At 44.2% G+C, this 27,756-nt stretch overlaps 1 protein-coding gene and 1 long non-coding RNA gene across 3 annotated transcripts in view; one reads left to right on the top strand and one right to left on the bottom strand.

The window, feature by feature from the left end:
* Nucleotides 1-27,756, top strand: part of lsamp (limbic system associated membrane protein) — a 1,086,137-nt gene that overhangs the window by 844,402 nt on the left and 213,979 nt on the right. The gene's annotated exons all lie outside the window — the stretch shown is intronic.
* LOC139276024 (uncharacterized) overlaps nt 2,371-27,756 on the bottom strand; it is a 58,788-nt gene continuing 33,402 nt past the window's right edge. Inside the window, exons 2-3 of the long non-coding RNA XR_011595804.1 lie at nt 4,311-4,387; nt 2,371-2,653 (exon numbers count right to left, since the gene is read on the bottom strand). This is a non-coding gene — a long non-coding RNA (uncharacterized lncRNA). The remainder of the gene's footprint in view (nt 2,654-4,310; nt 4,388-27,756) is intronic.

The raw sequence follows: 27,756 nt of genomic DNA on the forward strand, positions 1-27,756 counted from the left end.
ATTTCGCGAGGGTGTCCCCACCAGACGGTAAGGGGTCGACGCGTCCACGCCGCAGTGGGAAAATGGGCAGATCGGTCCTGGACACCGCTCCACTCCCGAGGAAGGGCAATTTCTAAAATGGCGGCCCCTCCATGAGAGTCGATGACCATTCCACGCCGCCACTTTCCGACGGTCAGAGGTCTTAGTGAAAGGGGCAATTTCGGCCCCTAAAGATCCAAGAGAGGAACATCCTTAAAAAGTGTCATATTATGAAGAGCTAAAACAAAGGTGTGAGTCCGGTCACAGAGAAGTAAGAGAAAGTAAAGCAGAAAGGCCAGACGATGTTAAAACTTAAAAGAAGAGGATTTCAATGAAAACTTTGCACAGAGACATGCTTCAATGACAGATTGTAAAATAAGTCAGAAAATAATTAAAATACAAACCAAACTACAGAGTAAAAATTGAAAGGCTCAAGAAAGCAGATACTATGCAAACAGAGTGTACCATATTATTTTTTAAGTTCTACCCATCTGCTCTCAGTCACACGATCTTGCTTGAAAGGGAGCAAACATCAGTCTGATGGGCAGAGGCCTCCCTGGATGTATGAATAGTGTAAGAAAGAGTTAATTTGCTCGAAAGCTTGGCGATAGCAGTTATAAGTAACTAACATAGTTAGCAACTATTGTGCAGAGACCAGTAGAGCCAGAAGCAGTATGCTGTTATTGAAGCTGGAACAAACCTCAGTTACAATGCAAGGAAGACAGGACATGATCAAAAATCTGATTGGTGCATATGGTATGATCAGAGCAAGGATCATTAAGGAAAGCAATGGAAGCGTGGTACTTGCTGATTGGTTTAGGCTGTGTGTAGTTCTGTTTTCTGGTATGTAAAGGACAAGCATGCAAGGCTGTTCAATGTAGAACTATTTTGAGGTGAGAGGAAACATCCAAAAGGAAGGGAGAGAACTATCGTGTAACATCAAAAGGCACACTTCTATCCAGGATGGAGCAGGTGATATGCTTTCTGCTTAGTTCTGTAAACTATCACTCATGTAGTGTAATGTGTTAAGTTTTACAAGTCTTAAATAAAGCATCATTGTATCCAATTGGAGTTGAGTCCAACTTCCTAGAATAGCATTCCATGGTTTACCTCATAGGAGGTGTGATTGATTGTTATTTGCCGCCAAAGATTCTGGCCAAGATTGGTAAAACTCGCTCTCCTGAAGAAACAGTGGCTACGCATTTACTCTTGCACAGCGTCTTCCAATCTATGCCAGGCTGTACTAAAACCCTAATGACTACTCATCAGAGAGAATCTAAGTAACTCATTGATTCCTGGAAAAACATTGTGACTGTTGCTTTTCTTTTGTTTGTTGTACAACGCTGGGAGATGCACATGGTAATAAATTAGGATAATATTTCCACACAATGAGAGTTAACATCTATATAGCTGACTAATGAACAATTGATCAGTTGGAATGTTCCGAGTATTGCCTAAAAAGCATTGAAAATCTTCAAAGTACCCCAACCCTAATCCGAACCCTAAATGCAAACCTATAGTTTTTTCCATTTAACTCTATTACATATTGCAAAGCTAATGTTCCATTTGTAATGGAAATTTTCCATTGACCATGTAAGCTGTTTTGTAGCATAGACAAATTTACTTTCCTAAAATGGCCATGTAATTAAAATAATTTGAAACGGTTGCTTTCGACAGAAAGCCAATGAAAATCGCAGTCCAAAACCTTCACCCTGATTTTATTTTTCAGAGTTGTCAATGCAGCGATTTCCATGTAATTGTAATTAGTAAATTTAATGGGGTGTATTTAACAGGATGTATCCGTGTTACCAAAATAGATCAGTGCATAATATTATCGTAACCGGAATATTTTGGTAAAAGGTTGTCCAGTTAACCCATTAACTACTGAATGGTCTTTGTTACAGGCTATTACTAAATACAATATTTGTCCAGAAAACCCATGGAATTTGTTGCATTCCCCACAGTGCATATACATCCATGTGTAATATTATATAAGATTTTACAATGCAGCTCCCATATCTGGGGAAATTTCCTGAGCATTTCTCCTGCACTGCTGGGGGGATATAATCAAAAGCTTTCCATATAGATGGAGGAGCAAAGGTGGTCTGAATGAATTTCCTTTTCTGTACTTACCTTTTGATGTGAAAGGGGATCCATCTCTCATCTTCAGCTTCCAACCTATTTGTCTGTATCATAACTATGCTTGTATATCTGTTATTCTACTGATATAATATTATTACAGTTCGGGTCTTCTTCAAAAGCTTTTCCTTCGTGCCCAACACATACTCCCATAGGCAATCCTGTGTTTCCTTTGAACAGAAGCTCAATCTTGTGCACATGCACTGGGTGAATTTAAAGCCATTTTATTGATTTCTGTACTGTAACATAGGATTTCTACCAAATGCTCACATTGGTTCAGAAGACAAGTAATATCCGGTCTATTCACAGGTAGTCATTCACAGAAATAAGCAGTAACAGCCAGTTGTTAAATTAAGTTTGAATAATACAGCAGCTTGAAACACATAAGCAATCATCTAGCTACATCTTAAGACGCACCGGAGGGCACAGTGGCAGCAGGTGCCTCAGTACTGGAGCTTTAATTGGGTTTGGACCCATTTTCATCAGGTTACTGCCCCTTGGAAAAAGCAAATGCAAGTAAAGAGCTGTGAAATCTCAGGAGAAAGCAACAATGGCCTGGAATTTGCTATGATATTGACAGTGAAACTTGTCAGCATTTGCCATCATTACTCTGTACAACTGACAGTAACTTCTGGAGACTGCACATGCAAATTTAAACACGAAAATCCTGAAGCTGCTGTCAGTAATACCCTGCTTCTCCACAGGGTGCGCTGTTGCAGTCCTCGCAGATGGAAATCAATTAGAAATCACTGAATTTATGTGAAGTTCCACTTTTTATGCTCTATTCTTGCTGTAAAAACCTTTGAAAAAGTTAGTCTTGTTGAATGATGTGTAACTGAGTTTCTAACGGCATACTAAGTCATATGTACTGCTACACAACCTCTCTGGCCCCAAAAAACTAATTTTATATTTGTGAAGTGTTATTTTCTTCATTCCATGATAAAAATTCCACTTATTTTAAATAATAACAAATAATTTTTATTTTTTTTAGCATTTGTTTATGATATTTCAGCTTCTACCTTAGTCCCATATGCATATCCCTATCTATATTTTATTTTCTGTAAATTATTAAAAAGTGAATGATAAAACCTGCTTGTTACTTCCTGGTTTGCTGTCTGTGAGAATTATTCACTGTGAGTGGCTGTTTATCCTGCTTGATGACATCACTGTTGTTGGACACCAGAGATCCACTATAGATGGCGCCAGAATGAAATTAACATTGGATAAGGTCAAATCGACACCACAGAGCCCGCTAAATGTTTGTGGGCACCATCACTTCGCGGCTGACGGCAAAATCTGGTTCAGTGAATGCTTTATGTATTTTTAGTGCAGCTCTGAGCATTCCAACCACTTTCAAAATAAAGTAAAAAAGGCCTATTTAACTTGTTGAGATAATTAAGGATGAATTAATGAAGCATTCTGCAGCACCAGTGACAGAGATTGAGCATTTTACTCCCGGTTAGAGCTGCACTTTATGGGTCAACGAAGGGAAGCATTTTGGAGTTTTCTATCCAAGAGCATTGGGTGCAATAGCTACTGGCTATATTATGTTGGGGCAGTCGGAGGAAAGAAGTTATAGCAATCTGTGCCTTTAGGGGTACATATCTCAGGTACTATTCCCTGCAACGGGTATATTAGAGCCAAGTCAGCTATCTAGGCATGGTGGAGGCTCATGTTTCAAAAACGAGCTGTGACTAAGCTGGTCCACTTGCTATCAAGGATCTGTAAGGTCAATCAGCCATCCGCAATGCATGACCAGTGATGCCCTCAACTTTTATGTCATGGGGCTGTTCAGGTACCCACAGGGGACTTTGCAAAATTAGTTGCTTTGTTTGTTTGGCTTTCAGGCAGCTGATGCTTTATTTTCCATACAATAAAATAATAACATACTGCAAGGTATCCTAAAAATGAATTAATTTTATGAAGTTATGCAGTACTGGTTGTGTATGTGTTTTGCTGCCACCTATTCCCGATGCTGTTATTAACTGCTCCCTTTGTTGGTTATTATTCTCCTCCCATCTCAGCTCCAGACCATCCAACCTTCCATTGCTCAAACCCATGCTCAGTGACAACATTAACATGCCTTTATGCTCTGATAATGTCTGGACTTTGTTCAAAACTACACTTGTCATCTCCTCCTTCAAATCACCCACCTTCAGATATTTATTCTCTTGCTGCTCAGTTGTTTAGTACCTCAGACATGCTGATGGCGAATTAGGATATTCTTGTTCTGGAAATAAAGCACAGAATATATTTTGAGTACTTTAACACACATCTATATGGATGTTGTATTGTTATTACATGGCCTGCATGCCCGACACGAGACTCCCAAAGCAAGCGCTCTACTCGGAACTCCTACACGGCAGGCGAGCCCCAGATGGGCAGAGGAACTGTTTCAAGGACATCCTCAAAGCCTTCTTGATAAAGTGCAACATCCCCACTGACATCTGGGAATCCCTAGCCCAAGACCACTCTAAGTGGAGGAAGAGCATCCGGGAGGGCGTTGAGCATCTCGAGTCTCGTTGCCGAGAGCAGGCAGAGATCAAGCGCAGACAGTGGAAGGAACATGCGGCAAACTAGACTCCCCACCCACCCTTTCCTTCAACCACTGTCTGTCCCACCTGAGACTGTAATTCCCCTATTGGACTGTAGTTACCTGAGAACACTTTTAGAGGGACTGCCTATGATGATGATGATGATTTTAAAAAAATGCATTCATGGGACGTTGGCATCATGGCAAGTCCAGCCATTTTATTGCCTATTCTGAACTGCCCTTGATAAGGTGACGGTGAGCCATCTTCTTGAACTGCTGCAGTCCATGTGGTGAAGGTACTCCCATAGTGCTGTTAGGAAGGGAGTTCCAGGATTTTAATGCAGTGATGATGAAGCAATGGTAATATATTTCAAAGTAAGGATGGTGTGTGTTTGGGGAGAAGGAAGACTTCTCTTCCTCGAGGTGGACTCCCTGATATAAGGAGTCGACACGCGGCCTCTGTATAGCGACCACGGAATCACTCAGACGAAAACTTCGGTTCAACCGGTTTTTATTCAAGCATATGCAGGGGAAGGGTTCCGATGAACACTTCCTGGAACAACAGTTTGTAATGACAGTTATACATTTTCTGAGGTGTGCGACCCTCCTACAAAACCATCGATTGGCCTACTGCTATCAGCGAAATTAAATTGATTTGTTGACTCTTATCAGACTGGCTCTGACTGGTTCCCCCCCACCTGCCCATCTCTCATCACATGTCCCCCTTCTGGAATGTGTTATTCAATGGTGCCAACTTTGCCTCCATTTCTCATGACGTGTGAATAACCTTGCTTCCCAGGGTTTGCTATCTTGTTCCCAAACACCTGCTTTCTTATCCTGTCCCCAAGAGAACTCCAGTCATAATATCCTAATATCCTTTCTCATAAGATTCAGATGCTGGTACAATCTATGTTCCAGACTGTTGACTCTCCACTGCCCTTGGTGGATGTGTTATTCAGAATGTACGTCTGTATTAAGGTTAACACAACAGATGGTTTATTACCCATCAAGCTTCGCTGTTTCCCTCTTAACCCAATGTAAGCGAGTGTATGATATATTTTACATACATAAGCAAGTTTTCCATAATCGGTCAATATTACAATCCCTACCATAAAGCAGAGAAACTCCTGATACCTTAGAACCTCCTAATACTGATAAGCCCTTTTAATCTGGACCATTTTACGTGTCAGATCAATTCACTACCTTCAGTACCCTCTTTCGTGACCATCGGTCTGTCTTCACTCCAGTGATCATTTTTTATCCCCTTACAGTGTGTGACTGGGAGAGGAACTTGGAGGTGGTGGTGTTCCCATACGTCTGCTGCCCTTGTCCTTCGAGGTGGTAGAGGTCACGGATTTGCGAGGTCCTGTCGGAGAGGTCATGGCATGTTGCTGCAGTGCATCTTGTAGATGGTACACACTGCAGCCACGGTGCGCCAGTGGTGGAGGGTGTGAATATTTAAGTTGGTGGATGGGGTGCAATCAAGTGAGCTGCTTTGTCCTGGATGGTGTCGAGCTTCTTGAGTGTTTTTGGAGCTAAACTCATCCAGGCAAGTGGAGAGTATTCCATCACATTTCTAACTTGTGCCTTGTAGATGGTGGAAAGGCTTTGGGGAGTCAGGAAGTGAGATACTCTCCGCAAAATACCCAGCCTCTGACATATTCTTGTAGCCACAGTATTTATGTTGTTGGTCCAGTTAAGTTTCTGATTAATGGTAAACCCTAGAATGTTGGTGATGGGCGATTTGACAATGGTAATGTCTTTGAATATCAAGGCGAGGTGGTTAGACTCTCGCTTGTTGGAAATGGTCATTGCCAGCACTTGTGTGGCACGAATGTTACTTATTTCTGGATGTTGTCCAAGTCTTACCGCATGTTGCACGGCTTCATTATCTGAGGAGTTGTGAATGGAACTGAACACTGTGCAATCATCAGCGAACATTGCTACTACTGACCATATGGTGCAGGGAAGGTCATTGATGAAGCAGCTGAAGATGGTTGAGCCTAGGACACTGCCCTGAGGAACTCCAGCAGCGATGTCCTGGGGCTGTGATGATTGACTTCCAACAACCACAACCATTTTCCTTTGTGCTGGTATGACTTCAGCAAGTTTTGTGAACGTGTTCTATAAAACATTATGTGAGTCATGGAATGTATGAGTAATGTGCTTCAGGCCAGTAATTAAAGGTCAGCTTGGCTCAGCTTATGCCCATCGAATCTTTAAGTCAGAATGTTATTTGTTCAAGCCCTGCTGAGGCCTGCTGTGCGCCTACTGTGCATACCACACTATAATGTAGTGGGGAAATGCCAGTGGCCTGCATGTAATAGGTTCATTAAAGCCTCAAAATATGAAACGAGGCCCCATAATGTAGTCTTAGGGCTATAATTTTGACAGGTTGGCGACCGTTTCTCCGCCTGGGCGAGGAGAATTTTTTTTTTTTGCCACTAAACGAGTCGCACAACATTTTGTGCCCAGGCGGAAATTTCGGCATTGGTTTAGCACCGGTGCTAAAACTTATCGACCGCCCAATTTTTTAAAGCGTTTTGATGACGTCAATCGGCGTGCAACACTGCATTATCACCCCGGGCGGAAAATTCGGCGATATCGCCCATTTGATCATCCGCCCGGAAACCCGGCCAGAAAAAAATAGTCGGACCCAGGGCGCACCCGGTGCTAATGGCGCCATCTTGAAAGTGGAGCAGAAGTTCAGTGCAAAAAACGATTTGAAGAAGAAGTCTGCGTTTTACAAAGTGAAGTTTTATCTGAGTTTATAGTTCATTTTAAAGGATATTTAAGAACATTTAAAAAAAATGGGGGCTATACTATGTCAGCCATTATTCCTGGTTGCTTTTTGTATGCGTCGAGTTAGAAGGCTTATTGATGAGCATTTTGAGCGTGATCGAAGAGGTCGCAGACGTATAGGGAGGAGGCCTTATTCCCCATGAATTTATAAGCAACAGCACTCATAATTGCAGCTCTCTGAGGCACAGTGCATTAGAAGGCTGCGCTTCCGAAAAGACGTGCTCACAGAGATATGCCAGCTCATAAAGGCAGACCTACAGCCTACCAGCGGCAACAGAACTGCACTGCCCGTCGAGGTGATGGTGGCTGCGGCACTTGCCTTCTATGACTCCGGCTCCTTTCAGGCATCAACAGGGGACATATGCTCCATCCCGTAGTACACTACATGCCGCTGCATTCGCCAGGTGACTACTGCACTGTACACACGCAGGATGGACTTCATAAAGTTCCCAATGACCAAGGAGACCCAGAATGAGAGGGCTGTAGGCTTTGGATGAATTATTGGCTTCCCCAAGCTTCAGGGTGCCATTGACTGTATGCATATCGCCCTATGAGTACTGCTACTCAATCCAGAGGTTTACCAAAACTGAAAGGGATTCCACTCCATGAACGTACAGATCGTCTGCAACCATACTCAGCGCATCATAGCAGTAAATGGCCAATATCCAGGGAGCCTCCATGATACTTTCATCTTGCGTGAAAGCAGTGTTCCATGCCTGTTTGAGCGTCACCCACAAGGCCAGAGCTGGATGTTGGAGGACAAAGGTTATGGCCTTGCTACCTGGCTCATGATCCCTGCTCCAGAACCTTCAAACAAAAGCCGAGCATTGCTATAATGACAGCCATATAGCGACACACAACATCGTCAAAAAGATAATTGGAGTGCTTAAGCAGTGCTTCCGAAGTCTAGACCACTATGGAGGCTGCCTGCAATACTCCCCTCAGCAGGTCTCTGAGTTCATTGTGGTGTGCTGCATGATACACCACTGAGCCATCATGAGGGAACAGGATTGCCACTGGGGACTGCAGGACCACCTCATGAAAGACGGGAGGAGGAGGAGGAGGACAAGGATGATGAGGAGGACGAGGACAAGGGGCCTGGCGAGGAACCCAGGCCACCATCACCACAATCCCCACCACCACCACAGGGGAGGCCTCGTGGAGCTTTCGCCACTGCAAAAGCCTTACATCAGCAGCTTATAATTCAACGCTTTTCTTGAAGAGTGAGCGGCACGTTTGACCGTTGCCTGGCCACTCTATCCCACCATGTTGACTATTCCCCCTCTTATTCTGCAAATGAGACACTGCACAGGAATGGTTAAGGTGAACAAAATAATTTATTAAACATACAGTAACTTGCAAAAGATTTATTAAACATTGTAACTTGAAAAACATTTATTAAACATTTCAAGACTGGAATAAAATGTATTAGTCATTATTGTGAATTGGGAAACTTTAAAAACTTTTATAAAATAGCAACAAGAAAACAGCAACAAAACAACAACCCCTGCACCGAATGTCTTTTACCTCTGGCCCTTCCTCCCCCCCACCACCCCCTCACCCTAACCCCCTTCCCTCGCATCATGACCCTACCCAAGGTGGCACCAAGACATCGTGCAGCAAGGCTGCCAAAGTCCTGCTGTATTAGGGGGAGAGACAATGGAGACACCATGTGTGGATCCATGGAGAAGCTCAAGTTATGGAAGGCCCGGCTTCTGAGTGGCGAGCCTCTTGCTCGGCCTCGCCGCTCAGAGGTGATGTGGGTCTGGGTGTGACACTGGGGGCTGTAGTGTCAAAGATGGAGACCATCAATTGCACGTGGGCATTGACAGCCTCGGATGTTTCGCGGCTCACACCGACAATCTGCGACCCGAGCTCCGTCATGTTCGCGGATAGTGCCACAATGCTTGCGGGAATATTATCCAATACATCTAGGAGCTGTCGGGTGAGCTGGACGCTCTCCCTGGATAGTCCCACCATGTCCAGGTGTGCGTCTGCCTGTCTGTCAGTAGACCCGCTTTGCTGACTCACCCTCCGGAGAGACAGCATACAGGATTCAACCCCAGTAGTGCGTTGCTGCACGCCACTTGTACTCGGGACCTCGGATGGCTCAAAGCCCAAGAATGTTTGTTCCTCAGATGAGCTGCTAGTCAGAGCAAAAGATGGTGTTGAGTGCACTGCGCCCCCCTCCCCCCGCCCCCCTACCTCCCCGGAGTAGGTTGATCGGTATACTCCTCTCGTGGAAGTTCCTCGTCCTGGGCCTCGCCCTCGTCCCCCTCCTCCATCCTCACATGACGGACTGGGATGGAGGCTTCCATTGGAGGATGTGGTGTATGCGACTCCTCATCTGGAAATAGAAAACAACAGACGAGTGGTTAGCAGCAGGGGAAGGGGAAGGGTGACATGAGTAAGGTCAGATAGCACAGGCTCATTTGAAGGACCGCTGCTACTCCATTATATGTAGTCCAGAGACGCTGCATCACATTGCCCCAACCCAGCCCGGGGATTTTGCAGGACTTACCCTCACTATCAAATGGGATCAGCACCCCCATGGCAGTTGCCCTCCCTGAGGCACCGATCAGACCAACCACTCGCTCCTCCAGGTCTGTCAGAGGCATGGTTCTTGGTGGACCACCGCTTGTCCGTCGCTGCTCCGGATGGTTGTGGGACATCTTTCCCTGCAAAGATGACGATGGGAATGGTTACCAGAGGGCCCATCTGCTCTTGTGTCACACACAGATAGCCTCAAAGCACTTATACCATACTATGTGCTTTTAATAGAGTCCTCTGTTTAAAGGCTCTGGAAGTTGCACGTTGCTCATGAGGAAGACATCGAAGTGCAGAAACACCTTTTAAGATCTCAGAAAGCAGTCTTAATAATGTGTAACAATCATTCATGGCAAATAAGGTGCAATACTAAGCCTACCTATACCAACATGTGTCAATTTATAATTTAAGTAATGAAGGAGTGCATCAATAAAAATATTACTTACTCTGATGATCCTGCTATGGTCATTGAACCTCTTGTGGCACTGGGTCTGGGTCCTTCTGATGTCGTCAATACAAGACACATCCTCAGCGATGCTGGTCCAAATACGCCAAAAAACCACTGGAAGGTGTTTACCTGCACCCCTCTGATTTAAATCTCCCCATCTCCTCTCCACAGCAGTGCCAAGGGCCTCGTTGGCCTCATTATTAAACTTCCTCGCTCTCTGCCTGTTCCCATCTCCTTCCATCGTGACTGAGATCTAAAATTGGTTGATTCAGCCCTGGGTGTACTGCGCGTGTGCAGGCGCTCCCTGACAGCTGACCAGAATTGTGGGAAGAAGAAAAAAATGGGGGAAAGAACTGAAAAAAAAATTGCGCATGTGCAGAGGTCTGGTTTTTTTCAAGCGCAAATTTCAGCTCCGGCACACAAATTCTGTTGTGAAACGCCAGATTTATCACTATCACTATTGCTCTTCACTGTTTGGCGAATTTTACAAGGTCCGGCGGTAACGGTACCCGAGCGCTAATAACAATTTTTTGGCCGCAATTATCGCCCAAAAATGGGCGAAATCGCTAAAAGCTGAAATTTTAGCCCTCCGTGTCTGAACAGTGCTGCAGTCACTTAACAACCATATGTAACTGGTGCTCAATGGTAAATATCAAAGAAAGTCCATTTGGTACTTGTATTTTGACCCAGTGATTACTTTTCTCAGACAATGCGAAAGTTATACACACCTTCTTAAAACCGCATTTATTCTCCTATCTGTAGATATTTACCGAGTGAATTAGATTTGTAGAGAGACCACCTATGGGTGTCACCCTAGGCATCTCTCTATCAGCAGGTTCTGGCAGAAAAGAGGTCAGATCAATGCGGGATACAAAGAATCAGTCGGAGGTTTTAAACAGGAATATGAGAACAACTTGAAAGGGATATCGGAGCTAACAGCAAAAGTTTTTTAATAAATATATTAAGAGAAAGAGAGTACTAATGGGAAATGTAGGATAATTGCAGGTGAAACTATTACAGAGAATAAGGAAATTGCAGACTTGTTAAATGAGTACCTTGTATCTGTGTTCACAAGTGGAGGAAAAGAACAAAGAAGCAGTGGTACAAGGGAAACTAAAAATAAGTAAATGGAAGGAAATTAGTGGAATTAATATGTTAAAAAATGGTAATGGAGAAAATATTGGGGTTTAAGATAGAGTAATCCCTCGGACCTGATGGATTTCACCCGAGTGTTTTTAAATGAAATAAGTGAGGACATTGTTGCTGCATTAGTCATAATTTTCCTGGGCTTTCTAGATTCAAGAATTGTGCCTTTCGATAGGAAAATTGCAAATATAGAAACATAGAAAATAGGTGCAGGAGTAGGCCATTTGGCCCCTCGAGCCCGCACCTCCATTCAACAAGATCATGGCTGATCATCCATTCCAGTACCCTTTTCCTGCTTTCTCTCCATACCACTTGATCCCTTTAGCCGTAAGGGCCATATCTAACTCCCTCTTGAATATATCTAACGAACTGGCATCAACAACTCTCTGCGGTACAGAATTCCACAGGTTAACAACTCTCTGAGTGATGAAGTTTCTCCTCATCTCGGCCCTAAATGGCTTACCACTTATCCTTAGACTGTGACCCCTGGTTCTGGATTTCCCCAACATCTGGAACATTCTTCCTACATCTAACCTGTCCAGTCCTGTCAGAATTTTATATGCTTCTATGAGATCCCCTCTCATTCTTCTAAACTCCAGTGAATACAGGCCCAGTCGATCCAGTCTCTCCTCATATGTCAGTCCTGCCATCCCGGGAATCAGTCTGGTGAACCTTCACTGCACTCCCTCAATAGCAAGAACGTCCTTCCTCAGATTAGGAGACCAAAACTGAACACAATATTCCAGGTGAGGCCTCACCAAGGCCCTGTATAACTGGATTAAGACCTCCCTGTTCCTATACTCAAATCCCCTAGCTATGAAGGCCAACATACCATTTGCCTTCTTCACCACCTGCTGTACCTGCATGCCAACTTTCAATGACTGATGTACCATGACACCCAGGTCTCGTTGTACCTCCCCTTTTCCTAATCTGCCGCCATTCAGATAATATTCTGCCTTCATGTTTTTGTCACCAAAGTGGATAACCTCACATTTATCCCATTATACTGCATCTGCCATGCATTTACCCACTCACCTAACCTGTCCAAATCACCCCGCAGCCTCTTAGCATCCTCCTCACAGCTCACACCGCCAACCAGCTTAATGTCATCTGCAAACTTGGAGATATTATACTCAATTCCTTCATCTAAATCATTGATGTATTGTAAATAGCTGGGGTCCCAGCACTGAGCCCTGCGGCACCCACTAGTCACTGCCTGCCATTCTGAGAAGAACCTGTTTATCCCTACTCTCTGCTTCCTGTCTACTCGTTACATCCTCAAAACATTCTAGAAGATTTGTCAAGCATGATTTCCCTTTCATAAATCCATGCTGACTTGGACCAATCCTGTCACTGATTTCCAAATGTGCTGCTATTTCATCTTTAATAATTGATTCCAACATTTTCCCCACTACTGATGTCAAGCTAACCGGCCTACAATCCCTGTTTTCTCTCTCCCTTCTTTTTTAAAAAGTGGTGTTACATTAACTATCCTCCAGTCCACAGGAACTGATCCAGAGTCAATAGACTGTTGGAAAATGATCACCAATGCATCCACTATTTCTGGGGTCACTTCCTTAAGTACTCTGGGATGCAGATTATCAGGCCTGGGGATTTATTGGCTTTCAATCCCATCAATTTCCCTAACACAATTTCCTGACTAATAAAGATTTCCTTCAGTTCCTCCTTCTCGCTAGACCCTCGGTCCCCTAGTACTTCTGGAAGGTTATTTCTGTCTTCCTTCGTGAAGACAGGACCAAAGTATTTGTTCAATTCATCTGCCATTTCTTTGTTCCCCATTATAAATTTACCAGATTCTGACTGCAAGGGAACTATGTTTGTCTTCACTAATCTTTTTCTCTTCACATATCTATAGAAGCTTTTGCAGTCAGTTTTTATGTTCCCAGCAAGCTTCCTCTCATACTCTATTTTACTCCTCCTAATTAAACCCTTTGTCCTCCTCTGCTGAATTCTAAATGTTGCAACATTATTTAAGAAGGCTGAAGGGAGAAATTAAGGGCCCAAGTTTGCACCCATGGTTAGAATGATGCACCTCCGTAAGGTGCACCGACTTTTTAGAACTGAAACGGCGCCTATTATTTACCGTTGTATTCTCCATGCAGCAGCACCGATGTAGAGCCCTGGCATAGTGCAGCAGAATGCGTGGGGGGCGGATCCAGGTCCCTGCGCTGAAAACAGTGCCAGGACCTCTGCACATGCATGCTAGAGTGTGTGCGCATGTGCAGTAGCTCCTCGCCTCCAGATTCCGTGTGCGTGTGTTGCAGGCTGCGCAGGAGGGGCCCAAATAACGCCGTCCCTAGCCCTGGCCGAATTGGCTCCCCGTTGCGACCCGTGAGGGAAGAGACGGCAATGTCCTTCATTGGAGACAGTAGATCCCGGGAACAGAAAGCCAAACAACAAAGGGAGAATGAGCTGGCAAAAGTGACCATCAAGAGGGAAGATAACTGAGGCCATCGAGTGTTCCTTGGGACTGTCTCAGAGATGTTTGGCAGGGCGGGGGTGGCAGGAAAGCAAAGAGATTGGGGGCAAGATGTGAGTAGGATGGGAACTGGGCAGGCTTGTATATTTAACATTGCTCCTCCCCTCCTCTCTCCCCCCTCCTCTCTCACACTCTCCTCCCCTCTCCCCTCGTCCTCTCCTCCCCTCTCCCCTCCTCCCCTCTCTCTCTTATCGGCGGCCCGCTGCCTTCCCTTCACATAAAGGTAGGACTTCTATTTTTTATTTGTTATTGATTGATTGCTTATTACTTTTGTCTTGGTGCTTTAGGTGCAGGGTTCCTTCTATTTTTTACACATACACTGGGCTAAGTTAGTTTGGAGTAACTATTGGCTATCTAAACTTGCTTAAATGGGCAAAACAGGCGTAAGTGGCTGGTAACGCCCCATTTTGAAAAAAAAACTGAACTAAAAAGAAACTGAACTAACTCACTGAAACTGGAGCAAACTAAATGTGGAGAATTGCGATTTTTAAGATGCTCCAAAAAAAACTAGTTGCTCCAAAAAAAATAGGAGCAACTCCTGTGGAAACTTGGCCCCTACATAACCACAGATTCTTTAAGTTGTAGGGAAGTTATTGGAACCTATCATCAGAGGCAGATTGACTGAGAACATGGACAAGTATGAGCTGATCAAAAAGAGTCAGCATGGATTTTTGAAGGATCGGTCATGTCATACTAATCTAATTGAATTTTTTGAGGAGATCACTAGCATAGTGCATATGGAAGTGTCTATAGATGATGTCTATATGGACTTCCAGAAGTCATTTGACAAGGTTCCGTACAAAACAAAAGCACACTGAATTGGAGGTAACCTTGTGAGATGGGTTGGTAATTAATTAGGAAGTCGGAGACAGAGAGTAGGTATAAAGGGAATGTAATCTGATTGTTGGTATGTGACAAGTGATGTTTCCAGGGCTTTTCACCATGTATAAATAATGACTTGGATGAGGAAGTACAGAATTGTATATCCAAGTTTCCAGATGATACTAAGTTAGGAGGCACAGTAAGTTAAGTACATCGGATGAAGGGCGCATAATTCACAAAAACACCCCCCTATGTTTGGGCTCATTTGAAAGGAAATTTAATTTGGGGCTATCTACCCAAAAGTTTGGAACTCTAAAGTGCTTATGGAAGAAACTACGAACTTTAATAGAATTTTGGATTTTAAAAGACAAACTCAAGGCTGTGGGCAGACCTACGAAACTAGCAAGAGACAGTTTAATTAAGTAAAGCTACCTGGGTGTGAGGACTGAGTTAATCTGTCTGGAAGAATGAGTATTCGAAAATCCTTCCCCCACAAGAGACATTAACATCACAAAATCACCCATAGGTAGCTCCCCATCAACATGGGTCTGGACAACCATTTCAGCATATGCATCACAAAGAGGCCCAATCCAGCCTGTATGCGAAAGACTAAGCACAAAAGGACATTGCAATTACCAAATTAATATTTCCATCAGGAAACAGCTTTTGAACATCAACCCACCCAAGACATATCAACTTTTAACGAGCCCGACAAAATATTACAAAGAAAAACCAAGCCCGCCAAAATTATACAAAGGATATTGAACAGATTTGGCAGCAAGATTAGAACACTGAAATCGTCTAACGGACCCCTGTTTTCAACAGAGGTTAGGTGGTTGCTGGGTAACTACAAGGCTGCTACTACCTCAGATGGCATACTACACTCGGTGCTATACTGCGAGTATGTCATCAAGACAAGGAGAGAAACCAACACGACAGTTGTAAACTAACTTCTCCAGCACCATCATAGCAGCGACCGACCACAGTCAACGTGGTATCAAGGAAAAAACAACCGCAATCTACTGTTAACTATCAAAAAGGGTTGGCAAGCTTAGTCCCTGCATGCCCTGGAGTCTAATCTAGCTAGAATTAGGTATTGGGAGGTATAATTTACTGTGACCCCCTTTCAATGTGTAGTGCATGGTTCTTTATTAGAGTGATTTGTGATTTTAAATTTGACCTTGTATCTTTCCTTGTATTGTCCTTTATTAGAGTGATTGTAAGTTTGGCCTTGTATTTTCTTACCAAAGTAATAAGCCTGTATTACCTTGACTGTAATAAAACCAAAGTTCTTTGCATCAAACCAGTGTCCTCTGCACTTTTGTCACACCCCCCAAATAAATCCAGAGTACAGAACCCAAGGGAGTGGGAGCGATTCGAACCACTCAAATTGGTCAGACGGGAACCTGACCCCCTCATAGAGACCAACCCCCCTTACAAGGAACAGGAAGTTACAATGGTTAAATGAGTGGACAAAACTATAGCAGATAGAGTTTAATGTGGGGAAGTGGGAGGTCATCTATTTTGAATCAAGAAAAATGTATCAGAATATTTCCTTACTAGTGAGAGACTAGGTGCTGTGGAGGAGCAAAGATATTTAGGTGTCCATGTGCATAAATCACTAAAAGCTGGTGCACAGGTCCAAAAAGTAATTAAACGTGTTAATTGAGTGTGGCAGCTAAAATATAAAGAGGAGAAAGTGATGCTTCAGTTGCACAGAGACTTGCTAAAATACCACCACGAGCACTGTGTTCAGTTCTGGACACCAAACCTCAGGAAAGAACAGTGCAGATTCACCAGAATGATACCAAGGCTTAAAGGGTTAAATTATGAGGACAAGTTGCATAAACTTGGTTTGCATTCACTTGAGTTTATATGACAATGGGGTGATCTAATTGAGGTATTTAAAATGATTAAGGGATTTTGTAGCGTAGATACAGAGAAAGTAATTCCTCTGGTGGGAGAATCCAGAACAAGGGGACATAATGTTAAAATTAGAGGCAGGCCATTAAGGAGTTCATGTAACTATCTTAGTATGGGTAAATGGGACAGTTTTCTTCCTATCTGACACTGCAAATTTACCTGCTGAGCTCAGATTAAAGCACAATTATTCCACAGGGTATATTTTCTGGTTGCTAAGGTCATTGGTGCAGGAGAAGAATAGGCGTTGGGGGACAGGAAAAGCTGTCTTAGATAAAAAAATAATTGGATCTGTGTCACACTAGTTCTGAGCACAATTTCCCGATTAGCCTCTTTGACTGGCCTTAAGTGATCGCATCAAAGGGAGTCATAGCTTCATTTAACTATAATGTAATGAAATGAAACCTGCTGCAGCTTTCCATCTACTTAAGATGAGATTGGGCTAGGAGCTCCCTTTGCCCATTGGAGTGGACCTAAGGGAAGCTCCATGAGGGATGGCGCCTGGGGTTGCATGGCTTTACAGTTTATTTTTTTTATTTTCCTATTTGTGTTCATTTTTAGTATTGGCTTCTGCTTTTAATATTGCTTTTCATATTTAGGAGGAAATAATTTTGTTGTTACTTTCTTTTTGGAGAATTATTTTTTCTTTTTCCCAATAGTATGTAATATTTTTGTCAAATGAAAGTATCCAAATATCTACGACTGCACCAGAAAGCTGATTATAATTGAAGAATTTCCAACATTTTAGCAGAACATGTGTTTTTCTTTTTCTTTATTAGTCAGTAACTTTTAACATTGTTGTCGGCAATTTAAGTGTATCTAAGGGTTAAGTCATGGCAGGACAGCTCGGTCACGTGATATGCTCCTCCTGTACCATGTGGGAACACGGGGACAACACCAGTGTCCCTGACGACTACATGTGCGGGAAGTGTGTCCACCTCCGGCTACTGACGGTCCGCGTTGCGGAGTTGGAGCTGAAGGTGGATTCACTCTGGAGCATCCACGATGCTGAGAATGACGTGAGTATCACGTGTAGCGAGTTGGTCTTACTGCAGGAGAAGGGTCCACAGCCAGCGAGGGAATGGAAGACCAGCAGGAAGAGTAGTGCAAGGAAGGTAGTGCAGGGGTCCCCTGTGGTCATCCCACTGCAAAACAGATACACTGCTTTGAGTACTGTTGAGGGGGATGACTCATCAGGGGAGGGCAGCAGCAGCCAAGTTCATGGCACCGTGGCTGGCTCTGTTGCACAGGAGGGCAGGAAAAAGAGTGGAAGAGCGATAGTGATAGGGGATTCAATTGTAAGGGGAATAGATAGGCGTTTCTGCGGCCGCAACCGAGACTCCAGGATGGTATGTTGCCTCCCTGGTGCAAGGGTCAAGGATGTCTCGGAGCGGGTGGAGGACATTCTAAAAAGGGAGGGAGAACAGCCAGTTGTCGTGGTGCACGTTGGTACCAATGACATAGGTAAAAAAAGGGATGAGTTCCTACGAAATGAATTTAAGGAGCTAGGAGCTAAATTAAAAAGTAGGACCTCAAAAGTAGTAATCTCGGGATTGCTACCAGTGCCACGTGCTAGTCAGAGTAGGAATCGCAGGATAGCTCAGATGAATACGTGGCTTGAGCAATGGTGCAGCAGGGAGGGATTCAAATTCCTGGGGCATTGGAACCGGTTCTGGGGGAGGTGGGACCAGTACAATCCGGACGGTCTGCACCTGGGCAGAATCGGAACCAATGTCCTCGGGGGAGTGTTTGCTAGTGCTGTTGGGGAGGAGTTAAACTAATATGGCAGGGGGATGGGAACCAATGCAGGGAGATAGAGGGAAACAAAAAGGAGGCAAAAACAAAAGACAGAAAGGAGATGAGGAAAAGTGGAGGGCAGAGAAACCCAAGGCAAAGAACAAAAAGGGCCATTGTACAGCAAAATTCTAAAAGGACAGAGGGTGTTAAAAAAACAAGCCTAAAGGCTTTGTGTCTTAATGCAAGGAGTATCCGCAATAAGGTGGATGAATTAACTGTGCAAATAGATGTTAACAAATATGATGTGATTGGGATTACGGAGACGTGGCTCCAGGATGAGCAGGGCTGGGAACTCAACATCCAGGGGTATTCAACATTCAGGAAGGATAGAATAAAAGGAAAAGGAGGTGGGGTAGCATTGCTGGTTAAGGAGGAGATTAAGGCAATAGTTAGGAAGGACATTAGCTTGGATGATGTGGAATCTATATGGGTAGAGCTGCAGAACACCAAAGGGCAAAAAACGTTAGTGGGAGTTGTGTACAGACCTCCAAACAGTAGTAGTGATGTTGGGGAGGGCATCAAACAGGAAATTAGGGGTGCGTGCAATAAAGGTGCAGCAGTTATAATGGGTGACTTTAATATGCACATAGATTGGGCTAACCAAACTGGAAGCAATACGGTGGAGGAGGATTTTCTGGAGTGCATAAGGGATGGTTTTTTAGACCAATATGTCGAGGAACCAACTAGGGGGGAGGCCATCTTAGACTGGGTGTTATGTAATGAGAAAGGATTAATTAGCAATCTCGTTGTGCGAGGCCCCTTGGGGAAGAGTGACCATAATATGGTGGAATTCTGCATTAGGATGGAGAATGAAACAGTTAATTCAGAGACCATGGTCCAGAACTTAAAGAAGGCTAACTTTGAAGGTATGAGGCGTGAATTGGCTGAGATGGATTGGCGAATGATACTTAAGGGGTTGACTGTGGATGGGCAATGGCAGACATTTAGAGACCGCATGGATGAACTACAACAATTGTACATTCCTGTCTGGCATAGAAATAAAAAAGGGAAGGTGGCTCAACCGTGGCTATCAAGGGAAATCAGGGATAGTATTAAAGCCAAGGAAGTGGCATACAAATTGGCCAGAAATAGCAGCGAACCTGGGGACTGGGAGAAATTTAGAACTCAGCAGAGGAGGACAAAGGGTTTGATTAGGGCAGGGAAAATGGAGTATGAGAAGAAGCTTGCAGGGAACATTAAGACGGATTGCAAAAGTTTCTATAGATATGTAAAGAGAAAAAGGTTAGTAAAGACAAATGTAGGTCCCCTGCAGTCAGAATCAGGGGAAGTCACAACGGGGAACAAAGAAATGGCGGACCAATTGAACAAGTACTTTGGTTCGGTATTCACGAAGGAGGACACGAACAACCTTCCGGTTATAAAAGGGGTCGGGGGGTCTAGTAAGGAGGAGGAACTGAGGGAAATCCTTATTAGCCGGGAAATTGTGTTGGGGAAATTGATGGGATTGAAGGCCGATAAATCCCCAGGGCCTGATGGACTGCATCCCAGAGTACTTAAGGAGGTGGCCTTGGAAATAGTGGATGCGTTGACAGTCATTTTCCAACATTCCATTGACTCTGGATCAGTTCCTATGGAGTGGAGGGTAGCCAATGTAACCCCACTTTTTAAAAAAGGAGGGAGAGAGAAAACAGGGAATTATAGACCGGTCAGCCTGACATCGGTAGTGGGTAAAATGATGGAATCAATTATTAAGGATGTCATAGCAGTGCATTTGGAAAGAGGTGACATGATAGGTCCAAGTCAGCACGGATTTGTGAAAGGGAAATCATGCTTGACAAATCTTCTGGAATTTTTTGAGGATGTTTCCAGTAGAGTGGATAAGGGAGAACCAGTTGATGTGGTATATTTGGACTTTCAGAAGGCGTTCGACAAGGTCCCACACAAGAGATTGATGTGCAAAGTTAGAGCACATGGGATTGGGGGTAGTGTACTGACATGGATTGAGAACTGGTTGTCAGACAGGAAGCAAAGAGTAGGAGTAAATGGGTACTTTTCAGAATGGCAGGCAGTGACTAGTGGGGTACCGCAAGGTTCTGTGCTGGGGCCCCAGCTGTTTACACTGTACATTAATGATTTAGATGAGGGGATTAAATGTAGTATCTCCAAATTTGCGGATGACACTAAGTTGGGTGGCAGTGTGAGCTGCGAGGAGGATGCTGTGAGGCTGCAGAGCGACTTGGATAGGTTAGGTGAGTGGGCAAATGCATGGCAGATGAAGTATAATGTGGATAAATGTGAGGTTATCCACTTTGGTGGTAAAAACAGAGAGACAGACTATTATCTGAATGGTGACAGATTAGGAAAAGGGGAGGTGCAAAGAGACCTGGGTGTCATGGTACATCAGTCATTGAAGGTTGGCATGCAGGTGCAGCAGGCGGTTAAGAAAGCAAATGGCATGTTGGCCTTCATAGCAAGGGGATTTGAGTACAGGGGCAGGGAGGTGTTGCTACAGTTGTACAGGGCATTGGTGAGGCCACACCTGGAGTATTGTGTACAGTTTTGGTCTCCTAACCTGAGGAAGGACATTCTTGCTATTGAGGGAGTGCAGCGAAGGTTCACCAGACTGATTCCCGGGATGGCGGGACTGACCTATCAAGAAAGACTGGATCAACTGGGCTTGTATTCACTGGAGTTCAGAAGAATGAGAGGGGACCTCATAGAAACATATAAAATTCTGACGGGGTTAGACATGTTAGATGCAGGAAGAATGTTCCCAATGTTGGGGAAGTCCAGAACCAGGGGTCACAGTCTAAGGATAAGGGGTAAGCCATTTAGGACCGAGATGCGGAGGAACTTCTTCACCCAGAGAGTGGTGAACCTGTGGAATTCTCTACCACAGAAAGTTGTTGAGGCCAATTCACTAAATATATTCAAAAAGGAGTTAGATGAGGTCCTTACTGCTAGGGGGATCAAGGGGTATGGCGAGAAAGCAGGAATGGGGTACTGAAGTTGAATGTTCAGCCATGAACTCATTGAATGGCGGTGCAGGCTAGAAGGGCCGAATGGCCTACTCCTGCACCTATTTTCTATGTTTCTATGTTTCTATGTTTCTAACAGGGAGAGATTAAAAAAAAGGAAGGCACACAGAGAAGGAGCTCTTCCAATTCAAAATGTCATTGAAGCTCAGGGAGTGGCGAGACATTTAAGTTAGAGTCCCATGGTAATTTTCAAGTCAAGTTAAAATAAGATGGCAGTTAATTTTGACGCACCACAAATGCAGTCAGGAATGATTCCTCAATCTGGTGCTCTCATCAGGAAGCAGCACTCCAAGGGAGCACATCTTGGGTAAATTTGGAAGAACCAAATTGCAGAATGGCCCTAAGTATCGCATGACTGGATTGGTACAAGATGAAAAAGGGCTGCCAGGGAGTTCAGCAGATATCAGACCTGGGCTGCCTAAACGCACCATAATGCTGACAATCATATTTTTCCCAAGGGCAGCGACTGTGGAGAGGTTTCTCAGCATGGAGCTGGTCACAAATATGTGTTATCTGCTGCAAGGGCATCTGAACTCAATCTACGCCATAGGGATAGAACTGCCGTTGCATCCAAGGTCACCTCCAACCTCAATTATTTTGGCTCGGCATCCTTCCAGGCTAGCATAGGTTCTGTAGCATCAGCCAATGTGCTGCTCACACATGTATCAAAAAGGTGATTGATGCACATGTTAGCATGGTCACGTCATCTCCTTTCCCACTGAATAGAAACATCAGCATGACATGGTTGCCACATTTCTGCATTTCTCAGTGTAGAGGGGTTATTGATGCAGCCATGTGGTCATTTTGCCGCTCATCATGTGTGCCCAAAAGTGATCATGCATTGTAAAGGTAGGTTGTATTACAACAATATTATTTGTAAAATCCTTTGAAGATGAGTGTACCAAGGGTGTCCATCATCTCTAAGTTGCAGCTTGAATGCGTGCTCTGCTGGTGTATTGGACATGTATAACGAGCATTAAAAGAGCTGTAGGGTTGTGAGGACTTTTCATGATCCAGCAGTAAATGTGAAACAGAATTACCGGCAACATTTTGTGGTGTGCTTCCTTGGGCTATCTACTTAGTAAATAGTACTTTTGGGGTAGTCTTACCTTGGCAGTATTCTTAAGGTTTGCCATTTTCTTGTGCGTGCGTTCCCAGGCCCAACAGATCATCATCATTATCATAGGCAGTCCCTCGGAATCGAGGAAGACTTGCTTCCACTTTTAACATGAGTTTTTAGGTGGTTGTACAGTCCAATACGAGAACCACAGTCTCTATCACAGGTAGGACAGAGAGTCGCTGAGGGAAGGGGTTGGTGGGACTGGTTTGCCGCAAGCTCTTTCCATAGCCTGCGTTTGATTTCTGCATGCTCTCGATGACGAGACTCGACCCTTAGTAAATAGTACGATTGGCGTAGTCTTACTTTGACAGTATTCTTAAGGTTGGCCGTTTTCTTGTGCGTGTGTTCCCAGGTCCAATAGATACTACCTACAGCATTGGCCTGGTTGCTACATCATGCCAGGCATAGAAACATAGAAAATAGGTGCAGGAGTAGGCCAGTCAGCCCGTCGAGCCTGCACCAATATTCAATAAGATCACGGGTGAACATTCACCTCAGTACCCCTTTCCTGCCTTCTCTCCATACCCCTTGATCCCTTTAGCCATAAGGGCCATATCTAACCCCTCTTGAACATATCTAACAAACTGGCATCAACAACTCTCTGCGGTAGAGAATTCCACAGGTTCACAAATCTCTGAATGAAGAAGTTTCTCCACATCTCGGTCCTAAATGGCTCACCCCTTATCCTTAGACGATGACCCCAGGTTCTGGACTTCCCCAACATCTGGAACATTCTTCCTGCATCTAACCTGTCCAGCCCGTCAGAATTTTATATGTTTCTATGAGATCCCCTCTCATTCTTCTTAACTCCAGTGAATACAGGCCCAGTCTCTCCTCATATGTCAGTCCTGCCATCCCGGGAATCAGTCTGATGAACCTTCGCTGCACTCCCTCAATAGCAAGAATGTCCTTCCTCAGATTAGGAGATCAAAACTGAACAAAATATTCCAGGTGAGGCCTCACCAAGGCCCTGTACAACTGCAGTAAGACCTCCCTGCTCCTAAACTCAAATCCCCTAGCTATGAAGGCCAACATGCCATTTGCCTTCTTCACTGCCTGCTGTACCTGCATGCCAACTTTCAATGACTGATGTACCATGACAACTCCCCTTTTCCTAATCTGCCGCCATTCAGATAATATTCTGCCTTCACGTTTTTGCCACCAAAGTGGATAACCCCATATTTATCCACATTATACTGCATCTGCCATGCATTTGCCCACTCACCTAACCTGTCCAAGTCACCCTGCAGCCTCTTAGCATCCTCCTCACAGCTCACACCGCCACCCAACTTAGTGTCATCTGCAAACTTGGAGATATTACACTCAATTCCTCCATCTAAATCATTAATGTATATTATGAATAGCTGGGGTCCCAGCACTGAGCCCGGCGGCACCCCACTAATCACTGCCTGCCATTCAGAAAAGGACCCGTTTATCCCTACTCAATGCTTCCTGTCTGCCAACCAGTTCTCTATCCACATCAATACATTACCCCCAATACCATGTGCTTTTATTTTGCACAACAATCTCTTGTGTGGGACCTTGTCAAAAGCTTTTTGAAAGTCCAAATACATTACATCCACTAGTTCTCCCTTGTCCACTCTACAAGTTACATCCTCAAAAAATTCTAGAAGATTTGTCAAGTATGATTTCCCTTTGATAAATCCATGCTGACTTGGACTGATCCTGTCACTGCTTTCCAAATGCATTGCTATTTCATCTATAATAATTGATTTCAACATTTTCCCCACTACTGATGTCAGGCTAACCAGTCTATAATTTCCCGTTTTCTCTCTCCCTCCTTTTTTAAAAAGTGGTGTTACATTAGCTACCCTCCAGTCCATAGGAACTGATCCAGAGTCAATAGACTGTTGGAAAATGATTACCAATACATCCACTATTTCTAGGGCCACTTCCTTAAGTACTCTGGGATGCAGACTATCAGGCCCTGGGGATTTATCGGCATTCAATCCCATCAATTTCCCGAACACAATTTCCTGACTAATAAGGATTTCCTTCAGTTCCTCTTTCTCGTTAGATCCTCTGTCCCCTAGTATTTCCGGAAGGTTACTTGTGTCTTCCTTCGTGAAGACAGAACCAAAGTATTTGTTCAATTGGTCTGCCATTTCTCTGTTCCCCATTATAAATTCACCTGATTCAGACGGCAAGGGACCTAAATTAGTCTTCACTAACCTCTTGCTCTTCACATATCTATCGAAGCTTTTACAGTCAGTTTTTATATTCCCAGCAAGCTTCCTCTCATACTCTATTTTCCCCCTCCTAATTAAACACTTTGTCCTCCTCTGCTGGATTCTAAATTTCTCCCAGTCCTCACGTTTGCTGCTTTTTCTGGCCAATTTATATGCATCTTCCTTGGATTTAACACTATCCCTAATTTCCCTTGTTAGCTAAGGTTGAGCCACCTTCCCTGTTTTTATTTTTACTCCAGACAGGGATGTACAATTATTGAAGTTCATCCATGTGATATTTAAATGTTTGCCATTGCCAATCCACCGTCAATGCTTTAAGTATGATTCGCCAGTCTATTCTAACCAATTCACGTCTCATACCTTCGAAGTTACCTTTCCTTAAGTTCAGGACCCTTGTCACTCTCCATCTTAATAAAGAATTCTACCATATTATGGTCACTCTTTCCCAAGGGGCCTCGCACAACAAGATTGCTAATTAGTCCTTTCTCATTACACATCAACCAGTCTAGGATGGCCAGCCCTCGAGTTGGTTCCTTGACATATTTATCTAGAAAACCATCCCTAATACACTCCAGGAAATCCTCCTCCACCATATTGCTACCAGTTTTGTTAGCCCAATCCAGATGTAGATTAAAGTCGCCCATGATAACTGCTGTACCTTTATTGCACGCATCCCTAATTGCTTGTTTGATGCTGTCCCCAACCTCACTACTACTGTTTGGTGGTCTGTACACAACTCCCACTATCGTTTTCTGCCCTTTGGTATTCCACAGCTCTACCCATACAGATTCCACATCATCCAAGCTAATGTCCTTCCTTACTAGTGCGTTAATTTCCTCTTTAACCAGCAACGCTACCCCACCTCCTTTTCCTTTCTGTCTATCCTTCCTGAATGTTGAGTACTCCTGGATGTTGAGTTCCCAGCCTTGGTCACCCTGGAGCCATGTCTCCGTAATCCCAATTATATCATATTCGTTAGTAGCTGCCTGCATAGTTAATTCATCCACCTTATTACGAATACTCCTCGCATTGAGGCACAGAGCCTTCAGGCTTGTCTTTTTAACACACTTTGTCCCTTTAGAATTTTGCTGGAATGTGGCTGTTTTTGATTGCTGCCTTGTGTTTCTCTGCCTTCCACTTTTACTTTTCTTCTTTCTATCTTTTGCTTCTGCCTCCACATTACTTCCCTCTGTCTCCCTGCATAGGTTCCCATCCCCCTGCCATATTAGTTTAACCCCTCCCCAACAACACTAGCAAACACTCCCCCTCGGACATTGGTTCCGGTCCTGCCCAGGTGCAGACCGTCCGGTTTGTACTGGTCCCACCTCCCCCAGAACCGGTTCCAATGTCCCAGGAATTTGAATCCTTCTCTCCTGCACCACTCCTCAAGCCATGTATTCATCTTAGCTATCCTGCTATTCCTACTCTGACTAGCATGTGGCACTGGTAGCAATCCTGAGATTACTACCTTTGATGTCCTGCTTTTTAATTTAACTCCTAGCTCCCTAAATTCAGCTTGTAGGACCAGATCCCGTTTTTTTACCTATATCGTTGTGCCTATATGCGTCATGACAACTGTCTGTTCACCCTCCCCCTCCAAAATGTCCTGCAGCCACTCCGAGACATCCTTGACCCTTGCATCAGGGAGGCAACATACCATCCTGGAGCCTTGGTTGTGACCACAGAAACGCCTATCTATTCCCCTTACAATAGAATCCCCTACCACTACAGCTTTCCCACTCTTTTTCCTGCCCTCCTGTGCAGCAGAGCCACCCATGGTGCCATGAACTTGGCTGCTGCTGCCCTCCCCTGATGAGTCATCCCCCCCCAACAGTGCCCAAAACGGTGTATCTGTTTTGCAGGGGAATGACCATTTGGAAATCCTGCACTACCTTCCTTCCACTGCTCTTCCTGCTGGTCACCCATTCCCTTTCTGCCTTTGTAACCATTGCCTGCGGTGTGACCAACTCACTAAACGTGCTATTCACGACATCCTCAGCATCGCGGATGCTCCAGAGTGAATCCATACGCAGCTCCAGTGCTGATACTGCATTGTTACCCTCTGGGGTGGATGCCCTGCCTTACCAAACAGGACAAGCCACCTTGCACCCATTTCATGCGGCAGCCTCTACTTTGCCAGCCTTCAAGCATAGGGTTGGATTCTATGTTGTTCCATTACTTGCCCTTAGATTCTATTTCCTGCCTCTACATTAATCTTACTAGCCACTATTTTTGCCAGCTACATTTTAGTCCTACACAAGCATTAGTGCGGTTGAAATATATACTTTAAAATTTTTCTCGCCTTTAGAAATGCTTCAACAATTTTTACCCCATATATGGTTATTTATGTAAATGGCTGCATCTCTTTAAATTATGCCTGCAGCTGGTAAAGCGTTGATCATGCACAATTTCCCATCCCTCTCCCCTCTTTGGTGAATTGCCAGTGCAAGTCTCAATATGGATTTAACATTGAGACTGACAAATATACCCTCATTTTAACAAAGTTAAAGTGATTACTGCCATTGCCCCTAAGAAGTTCCTTCTATGCTCCATTTACATTTTATGTGGAATGTATTAACATCAGCCATTCGGCAGTAAACTGAGCTTCTTTGAGTTCTATGGCTGCTGTAGGTGCTAAACTATTGAATCTACATAAAATGTCTGCTTTATAAACATTTACCGAATGTGCAGATTGGAATAAATACCTGTGAGACAAGATACCTTGACCTCTACTGTGAAATATATTTGGTTTAGA

This window comes from Pristiophorus japonicus, chromosome 11 (genome assembly GCF_044704955.1).
Source record: "Pristiophorus japonicus isolate sPriJap1 chromosome 11, sPriJap1.hap1, whole genome shotgun sequence".
In the NCBI taxonomy this organism is placed as follows: Eukaryota; Metazoa; Chordata; class Chondrichthyes; family Pristiophoridae; genus Pristiophorus; species Pristiophorus japonicus.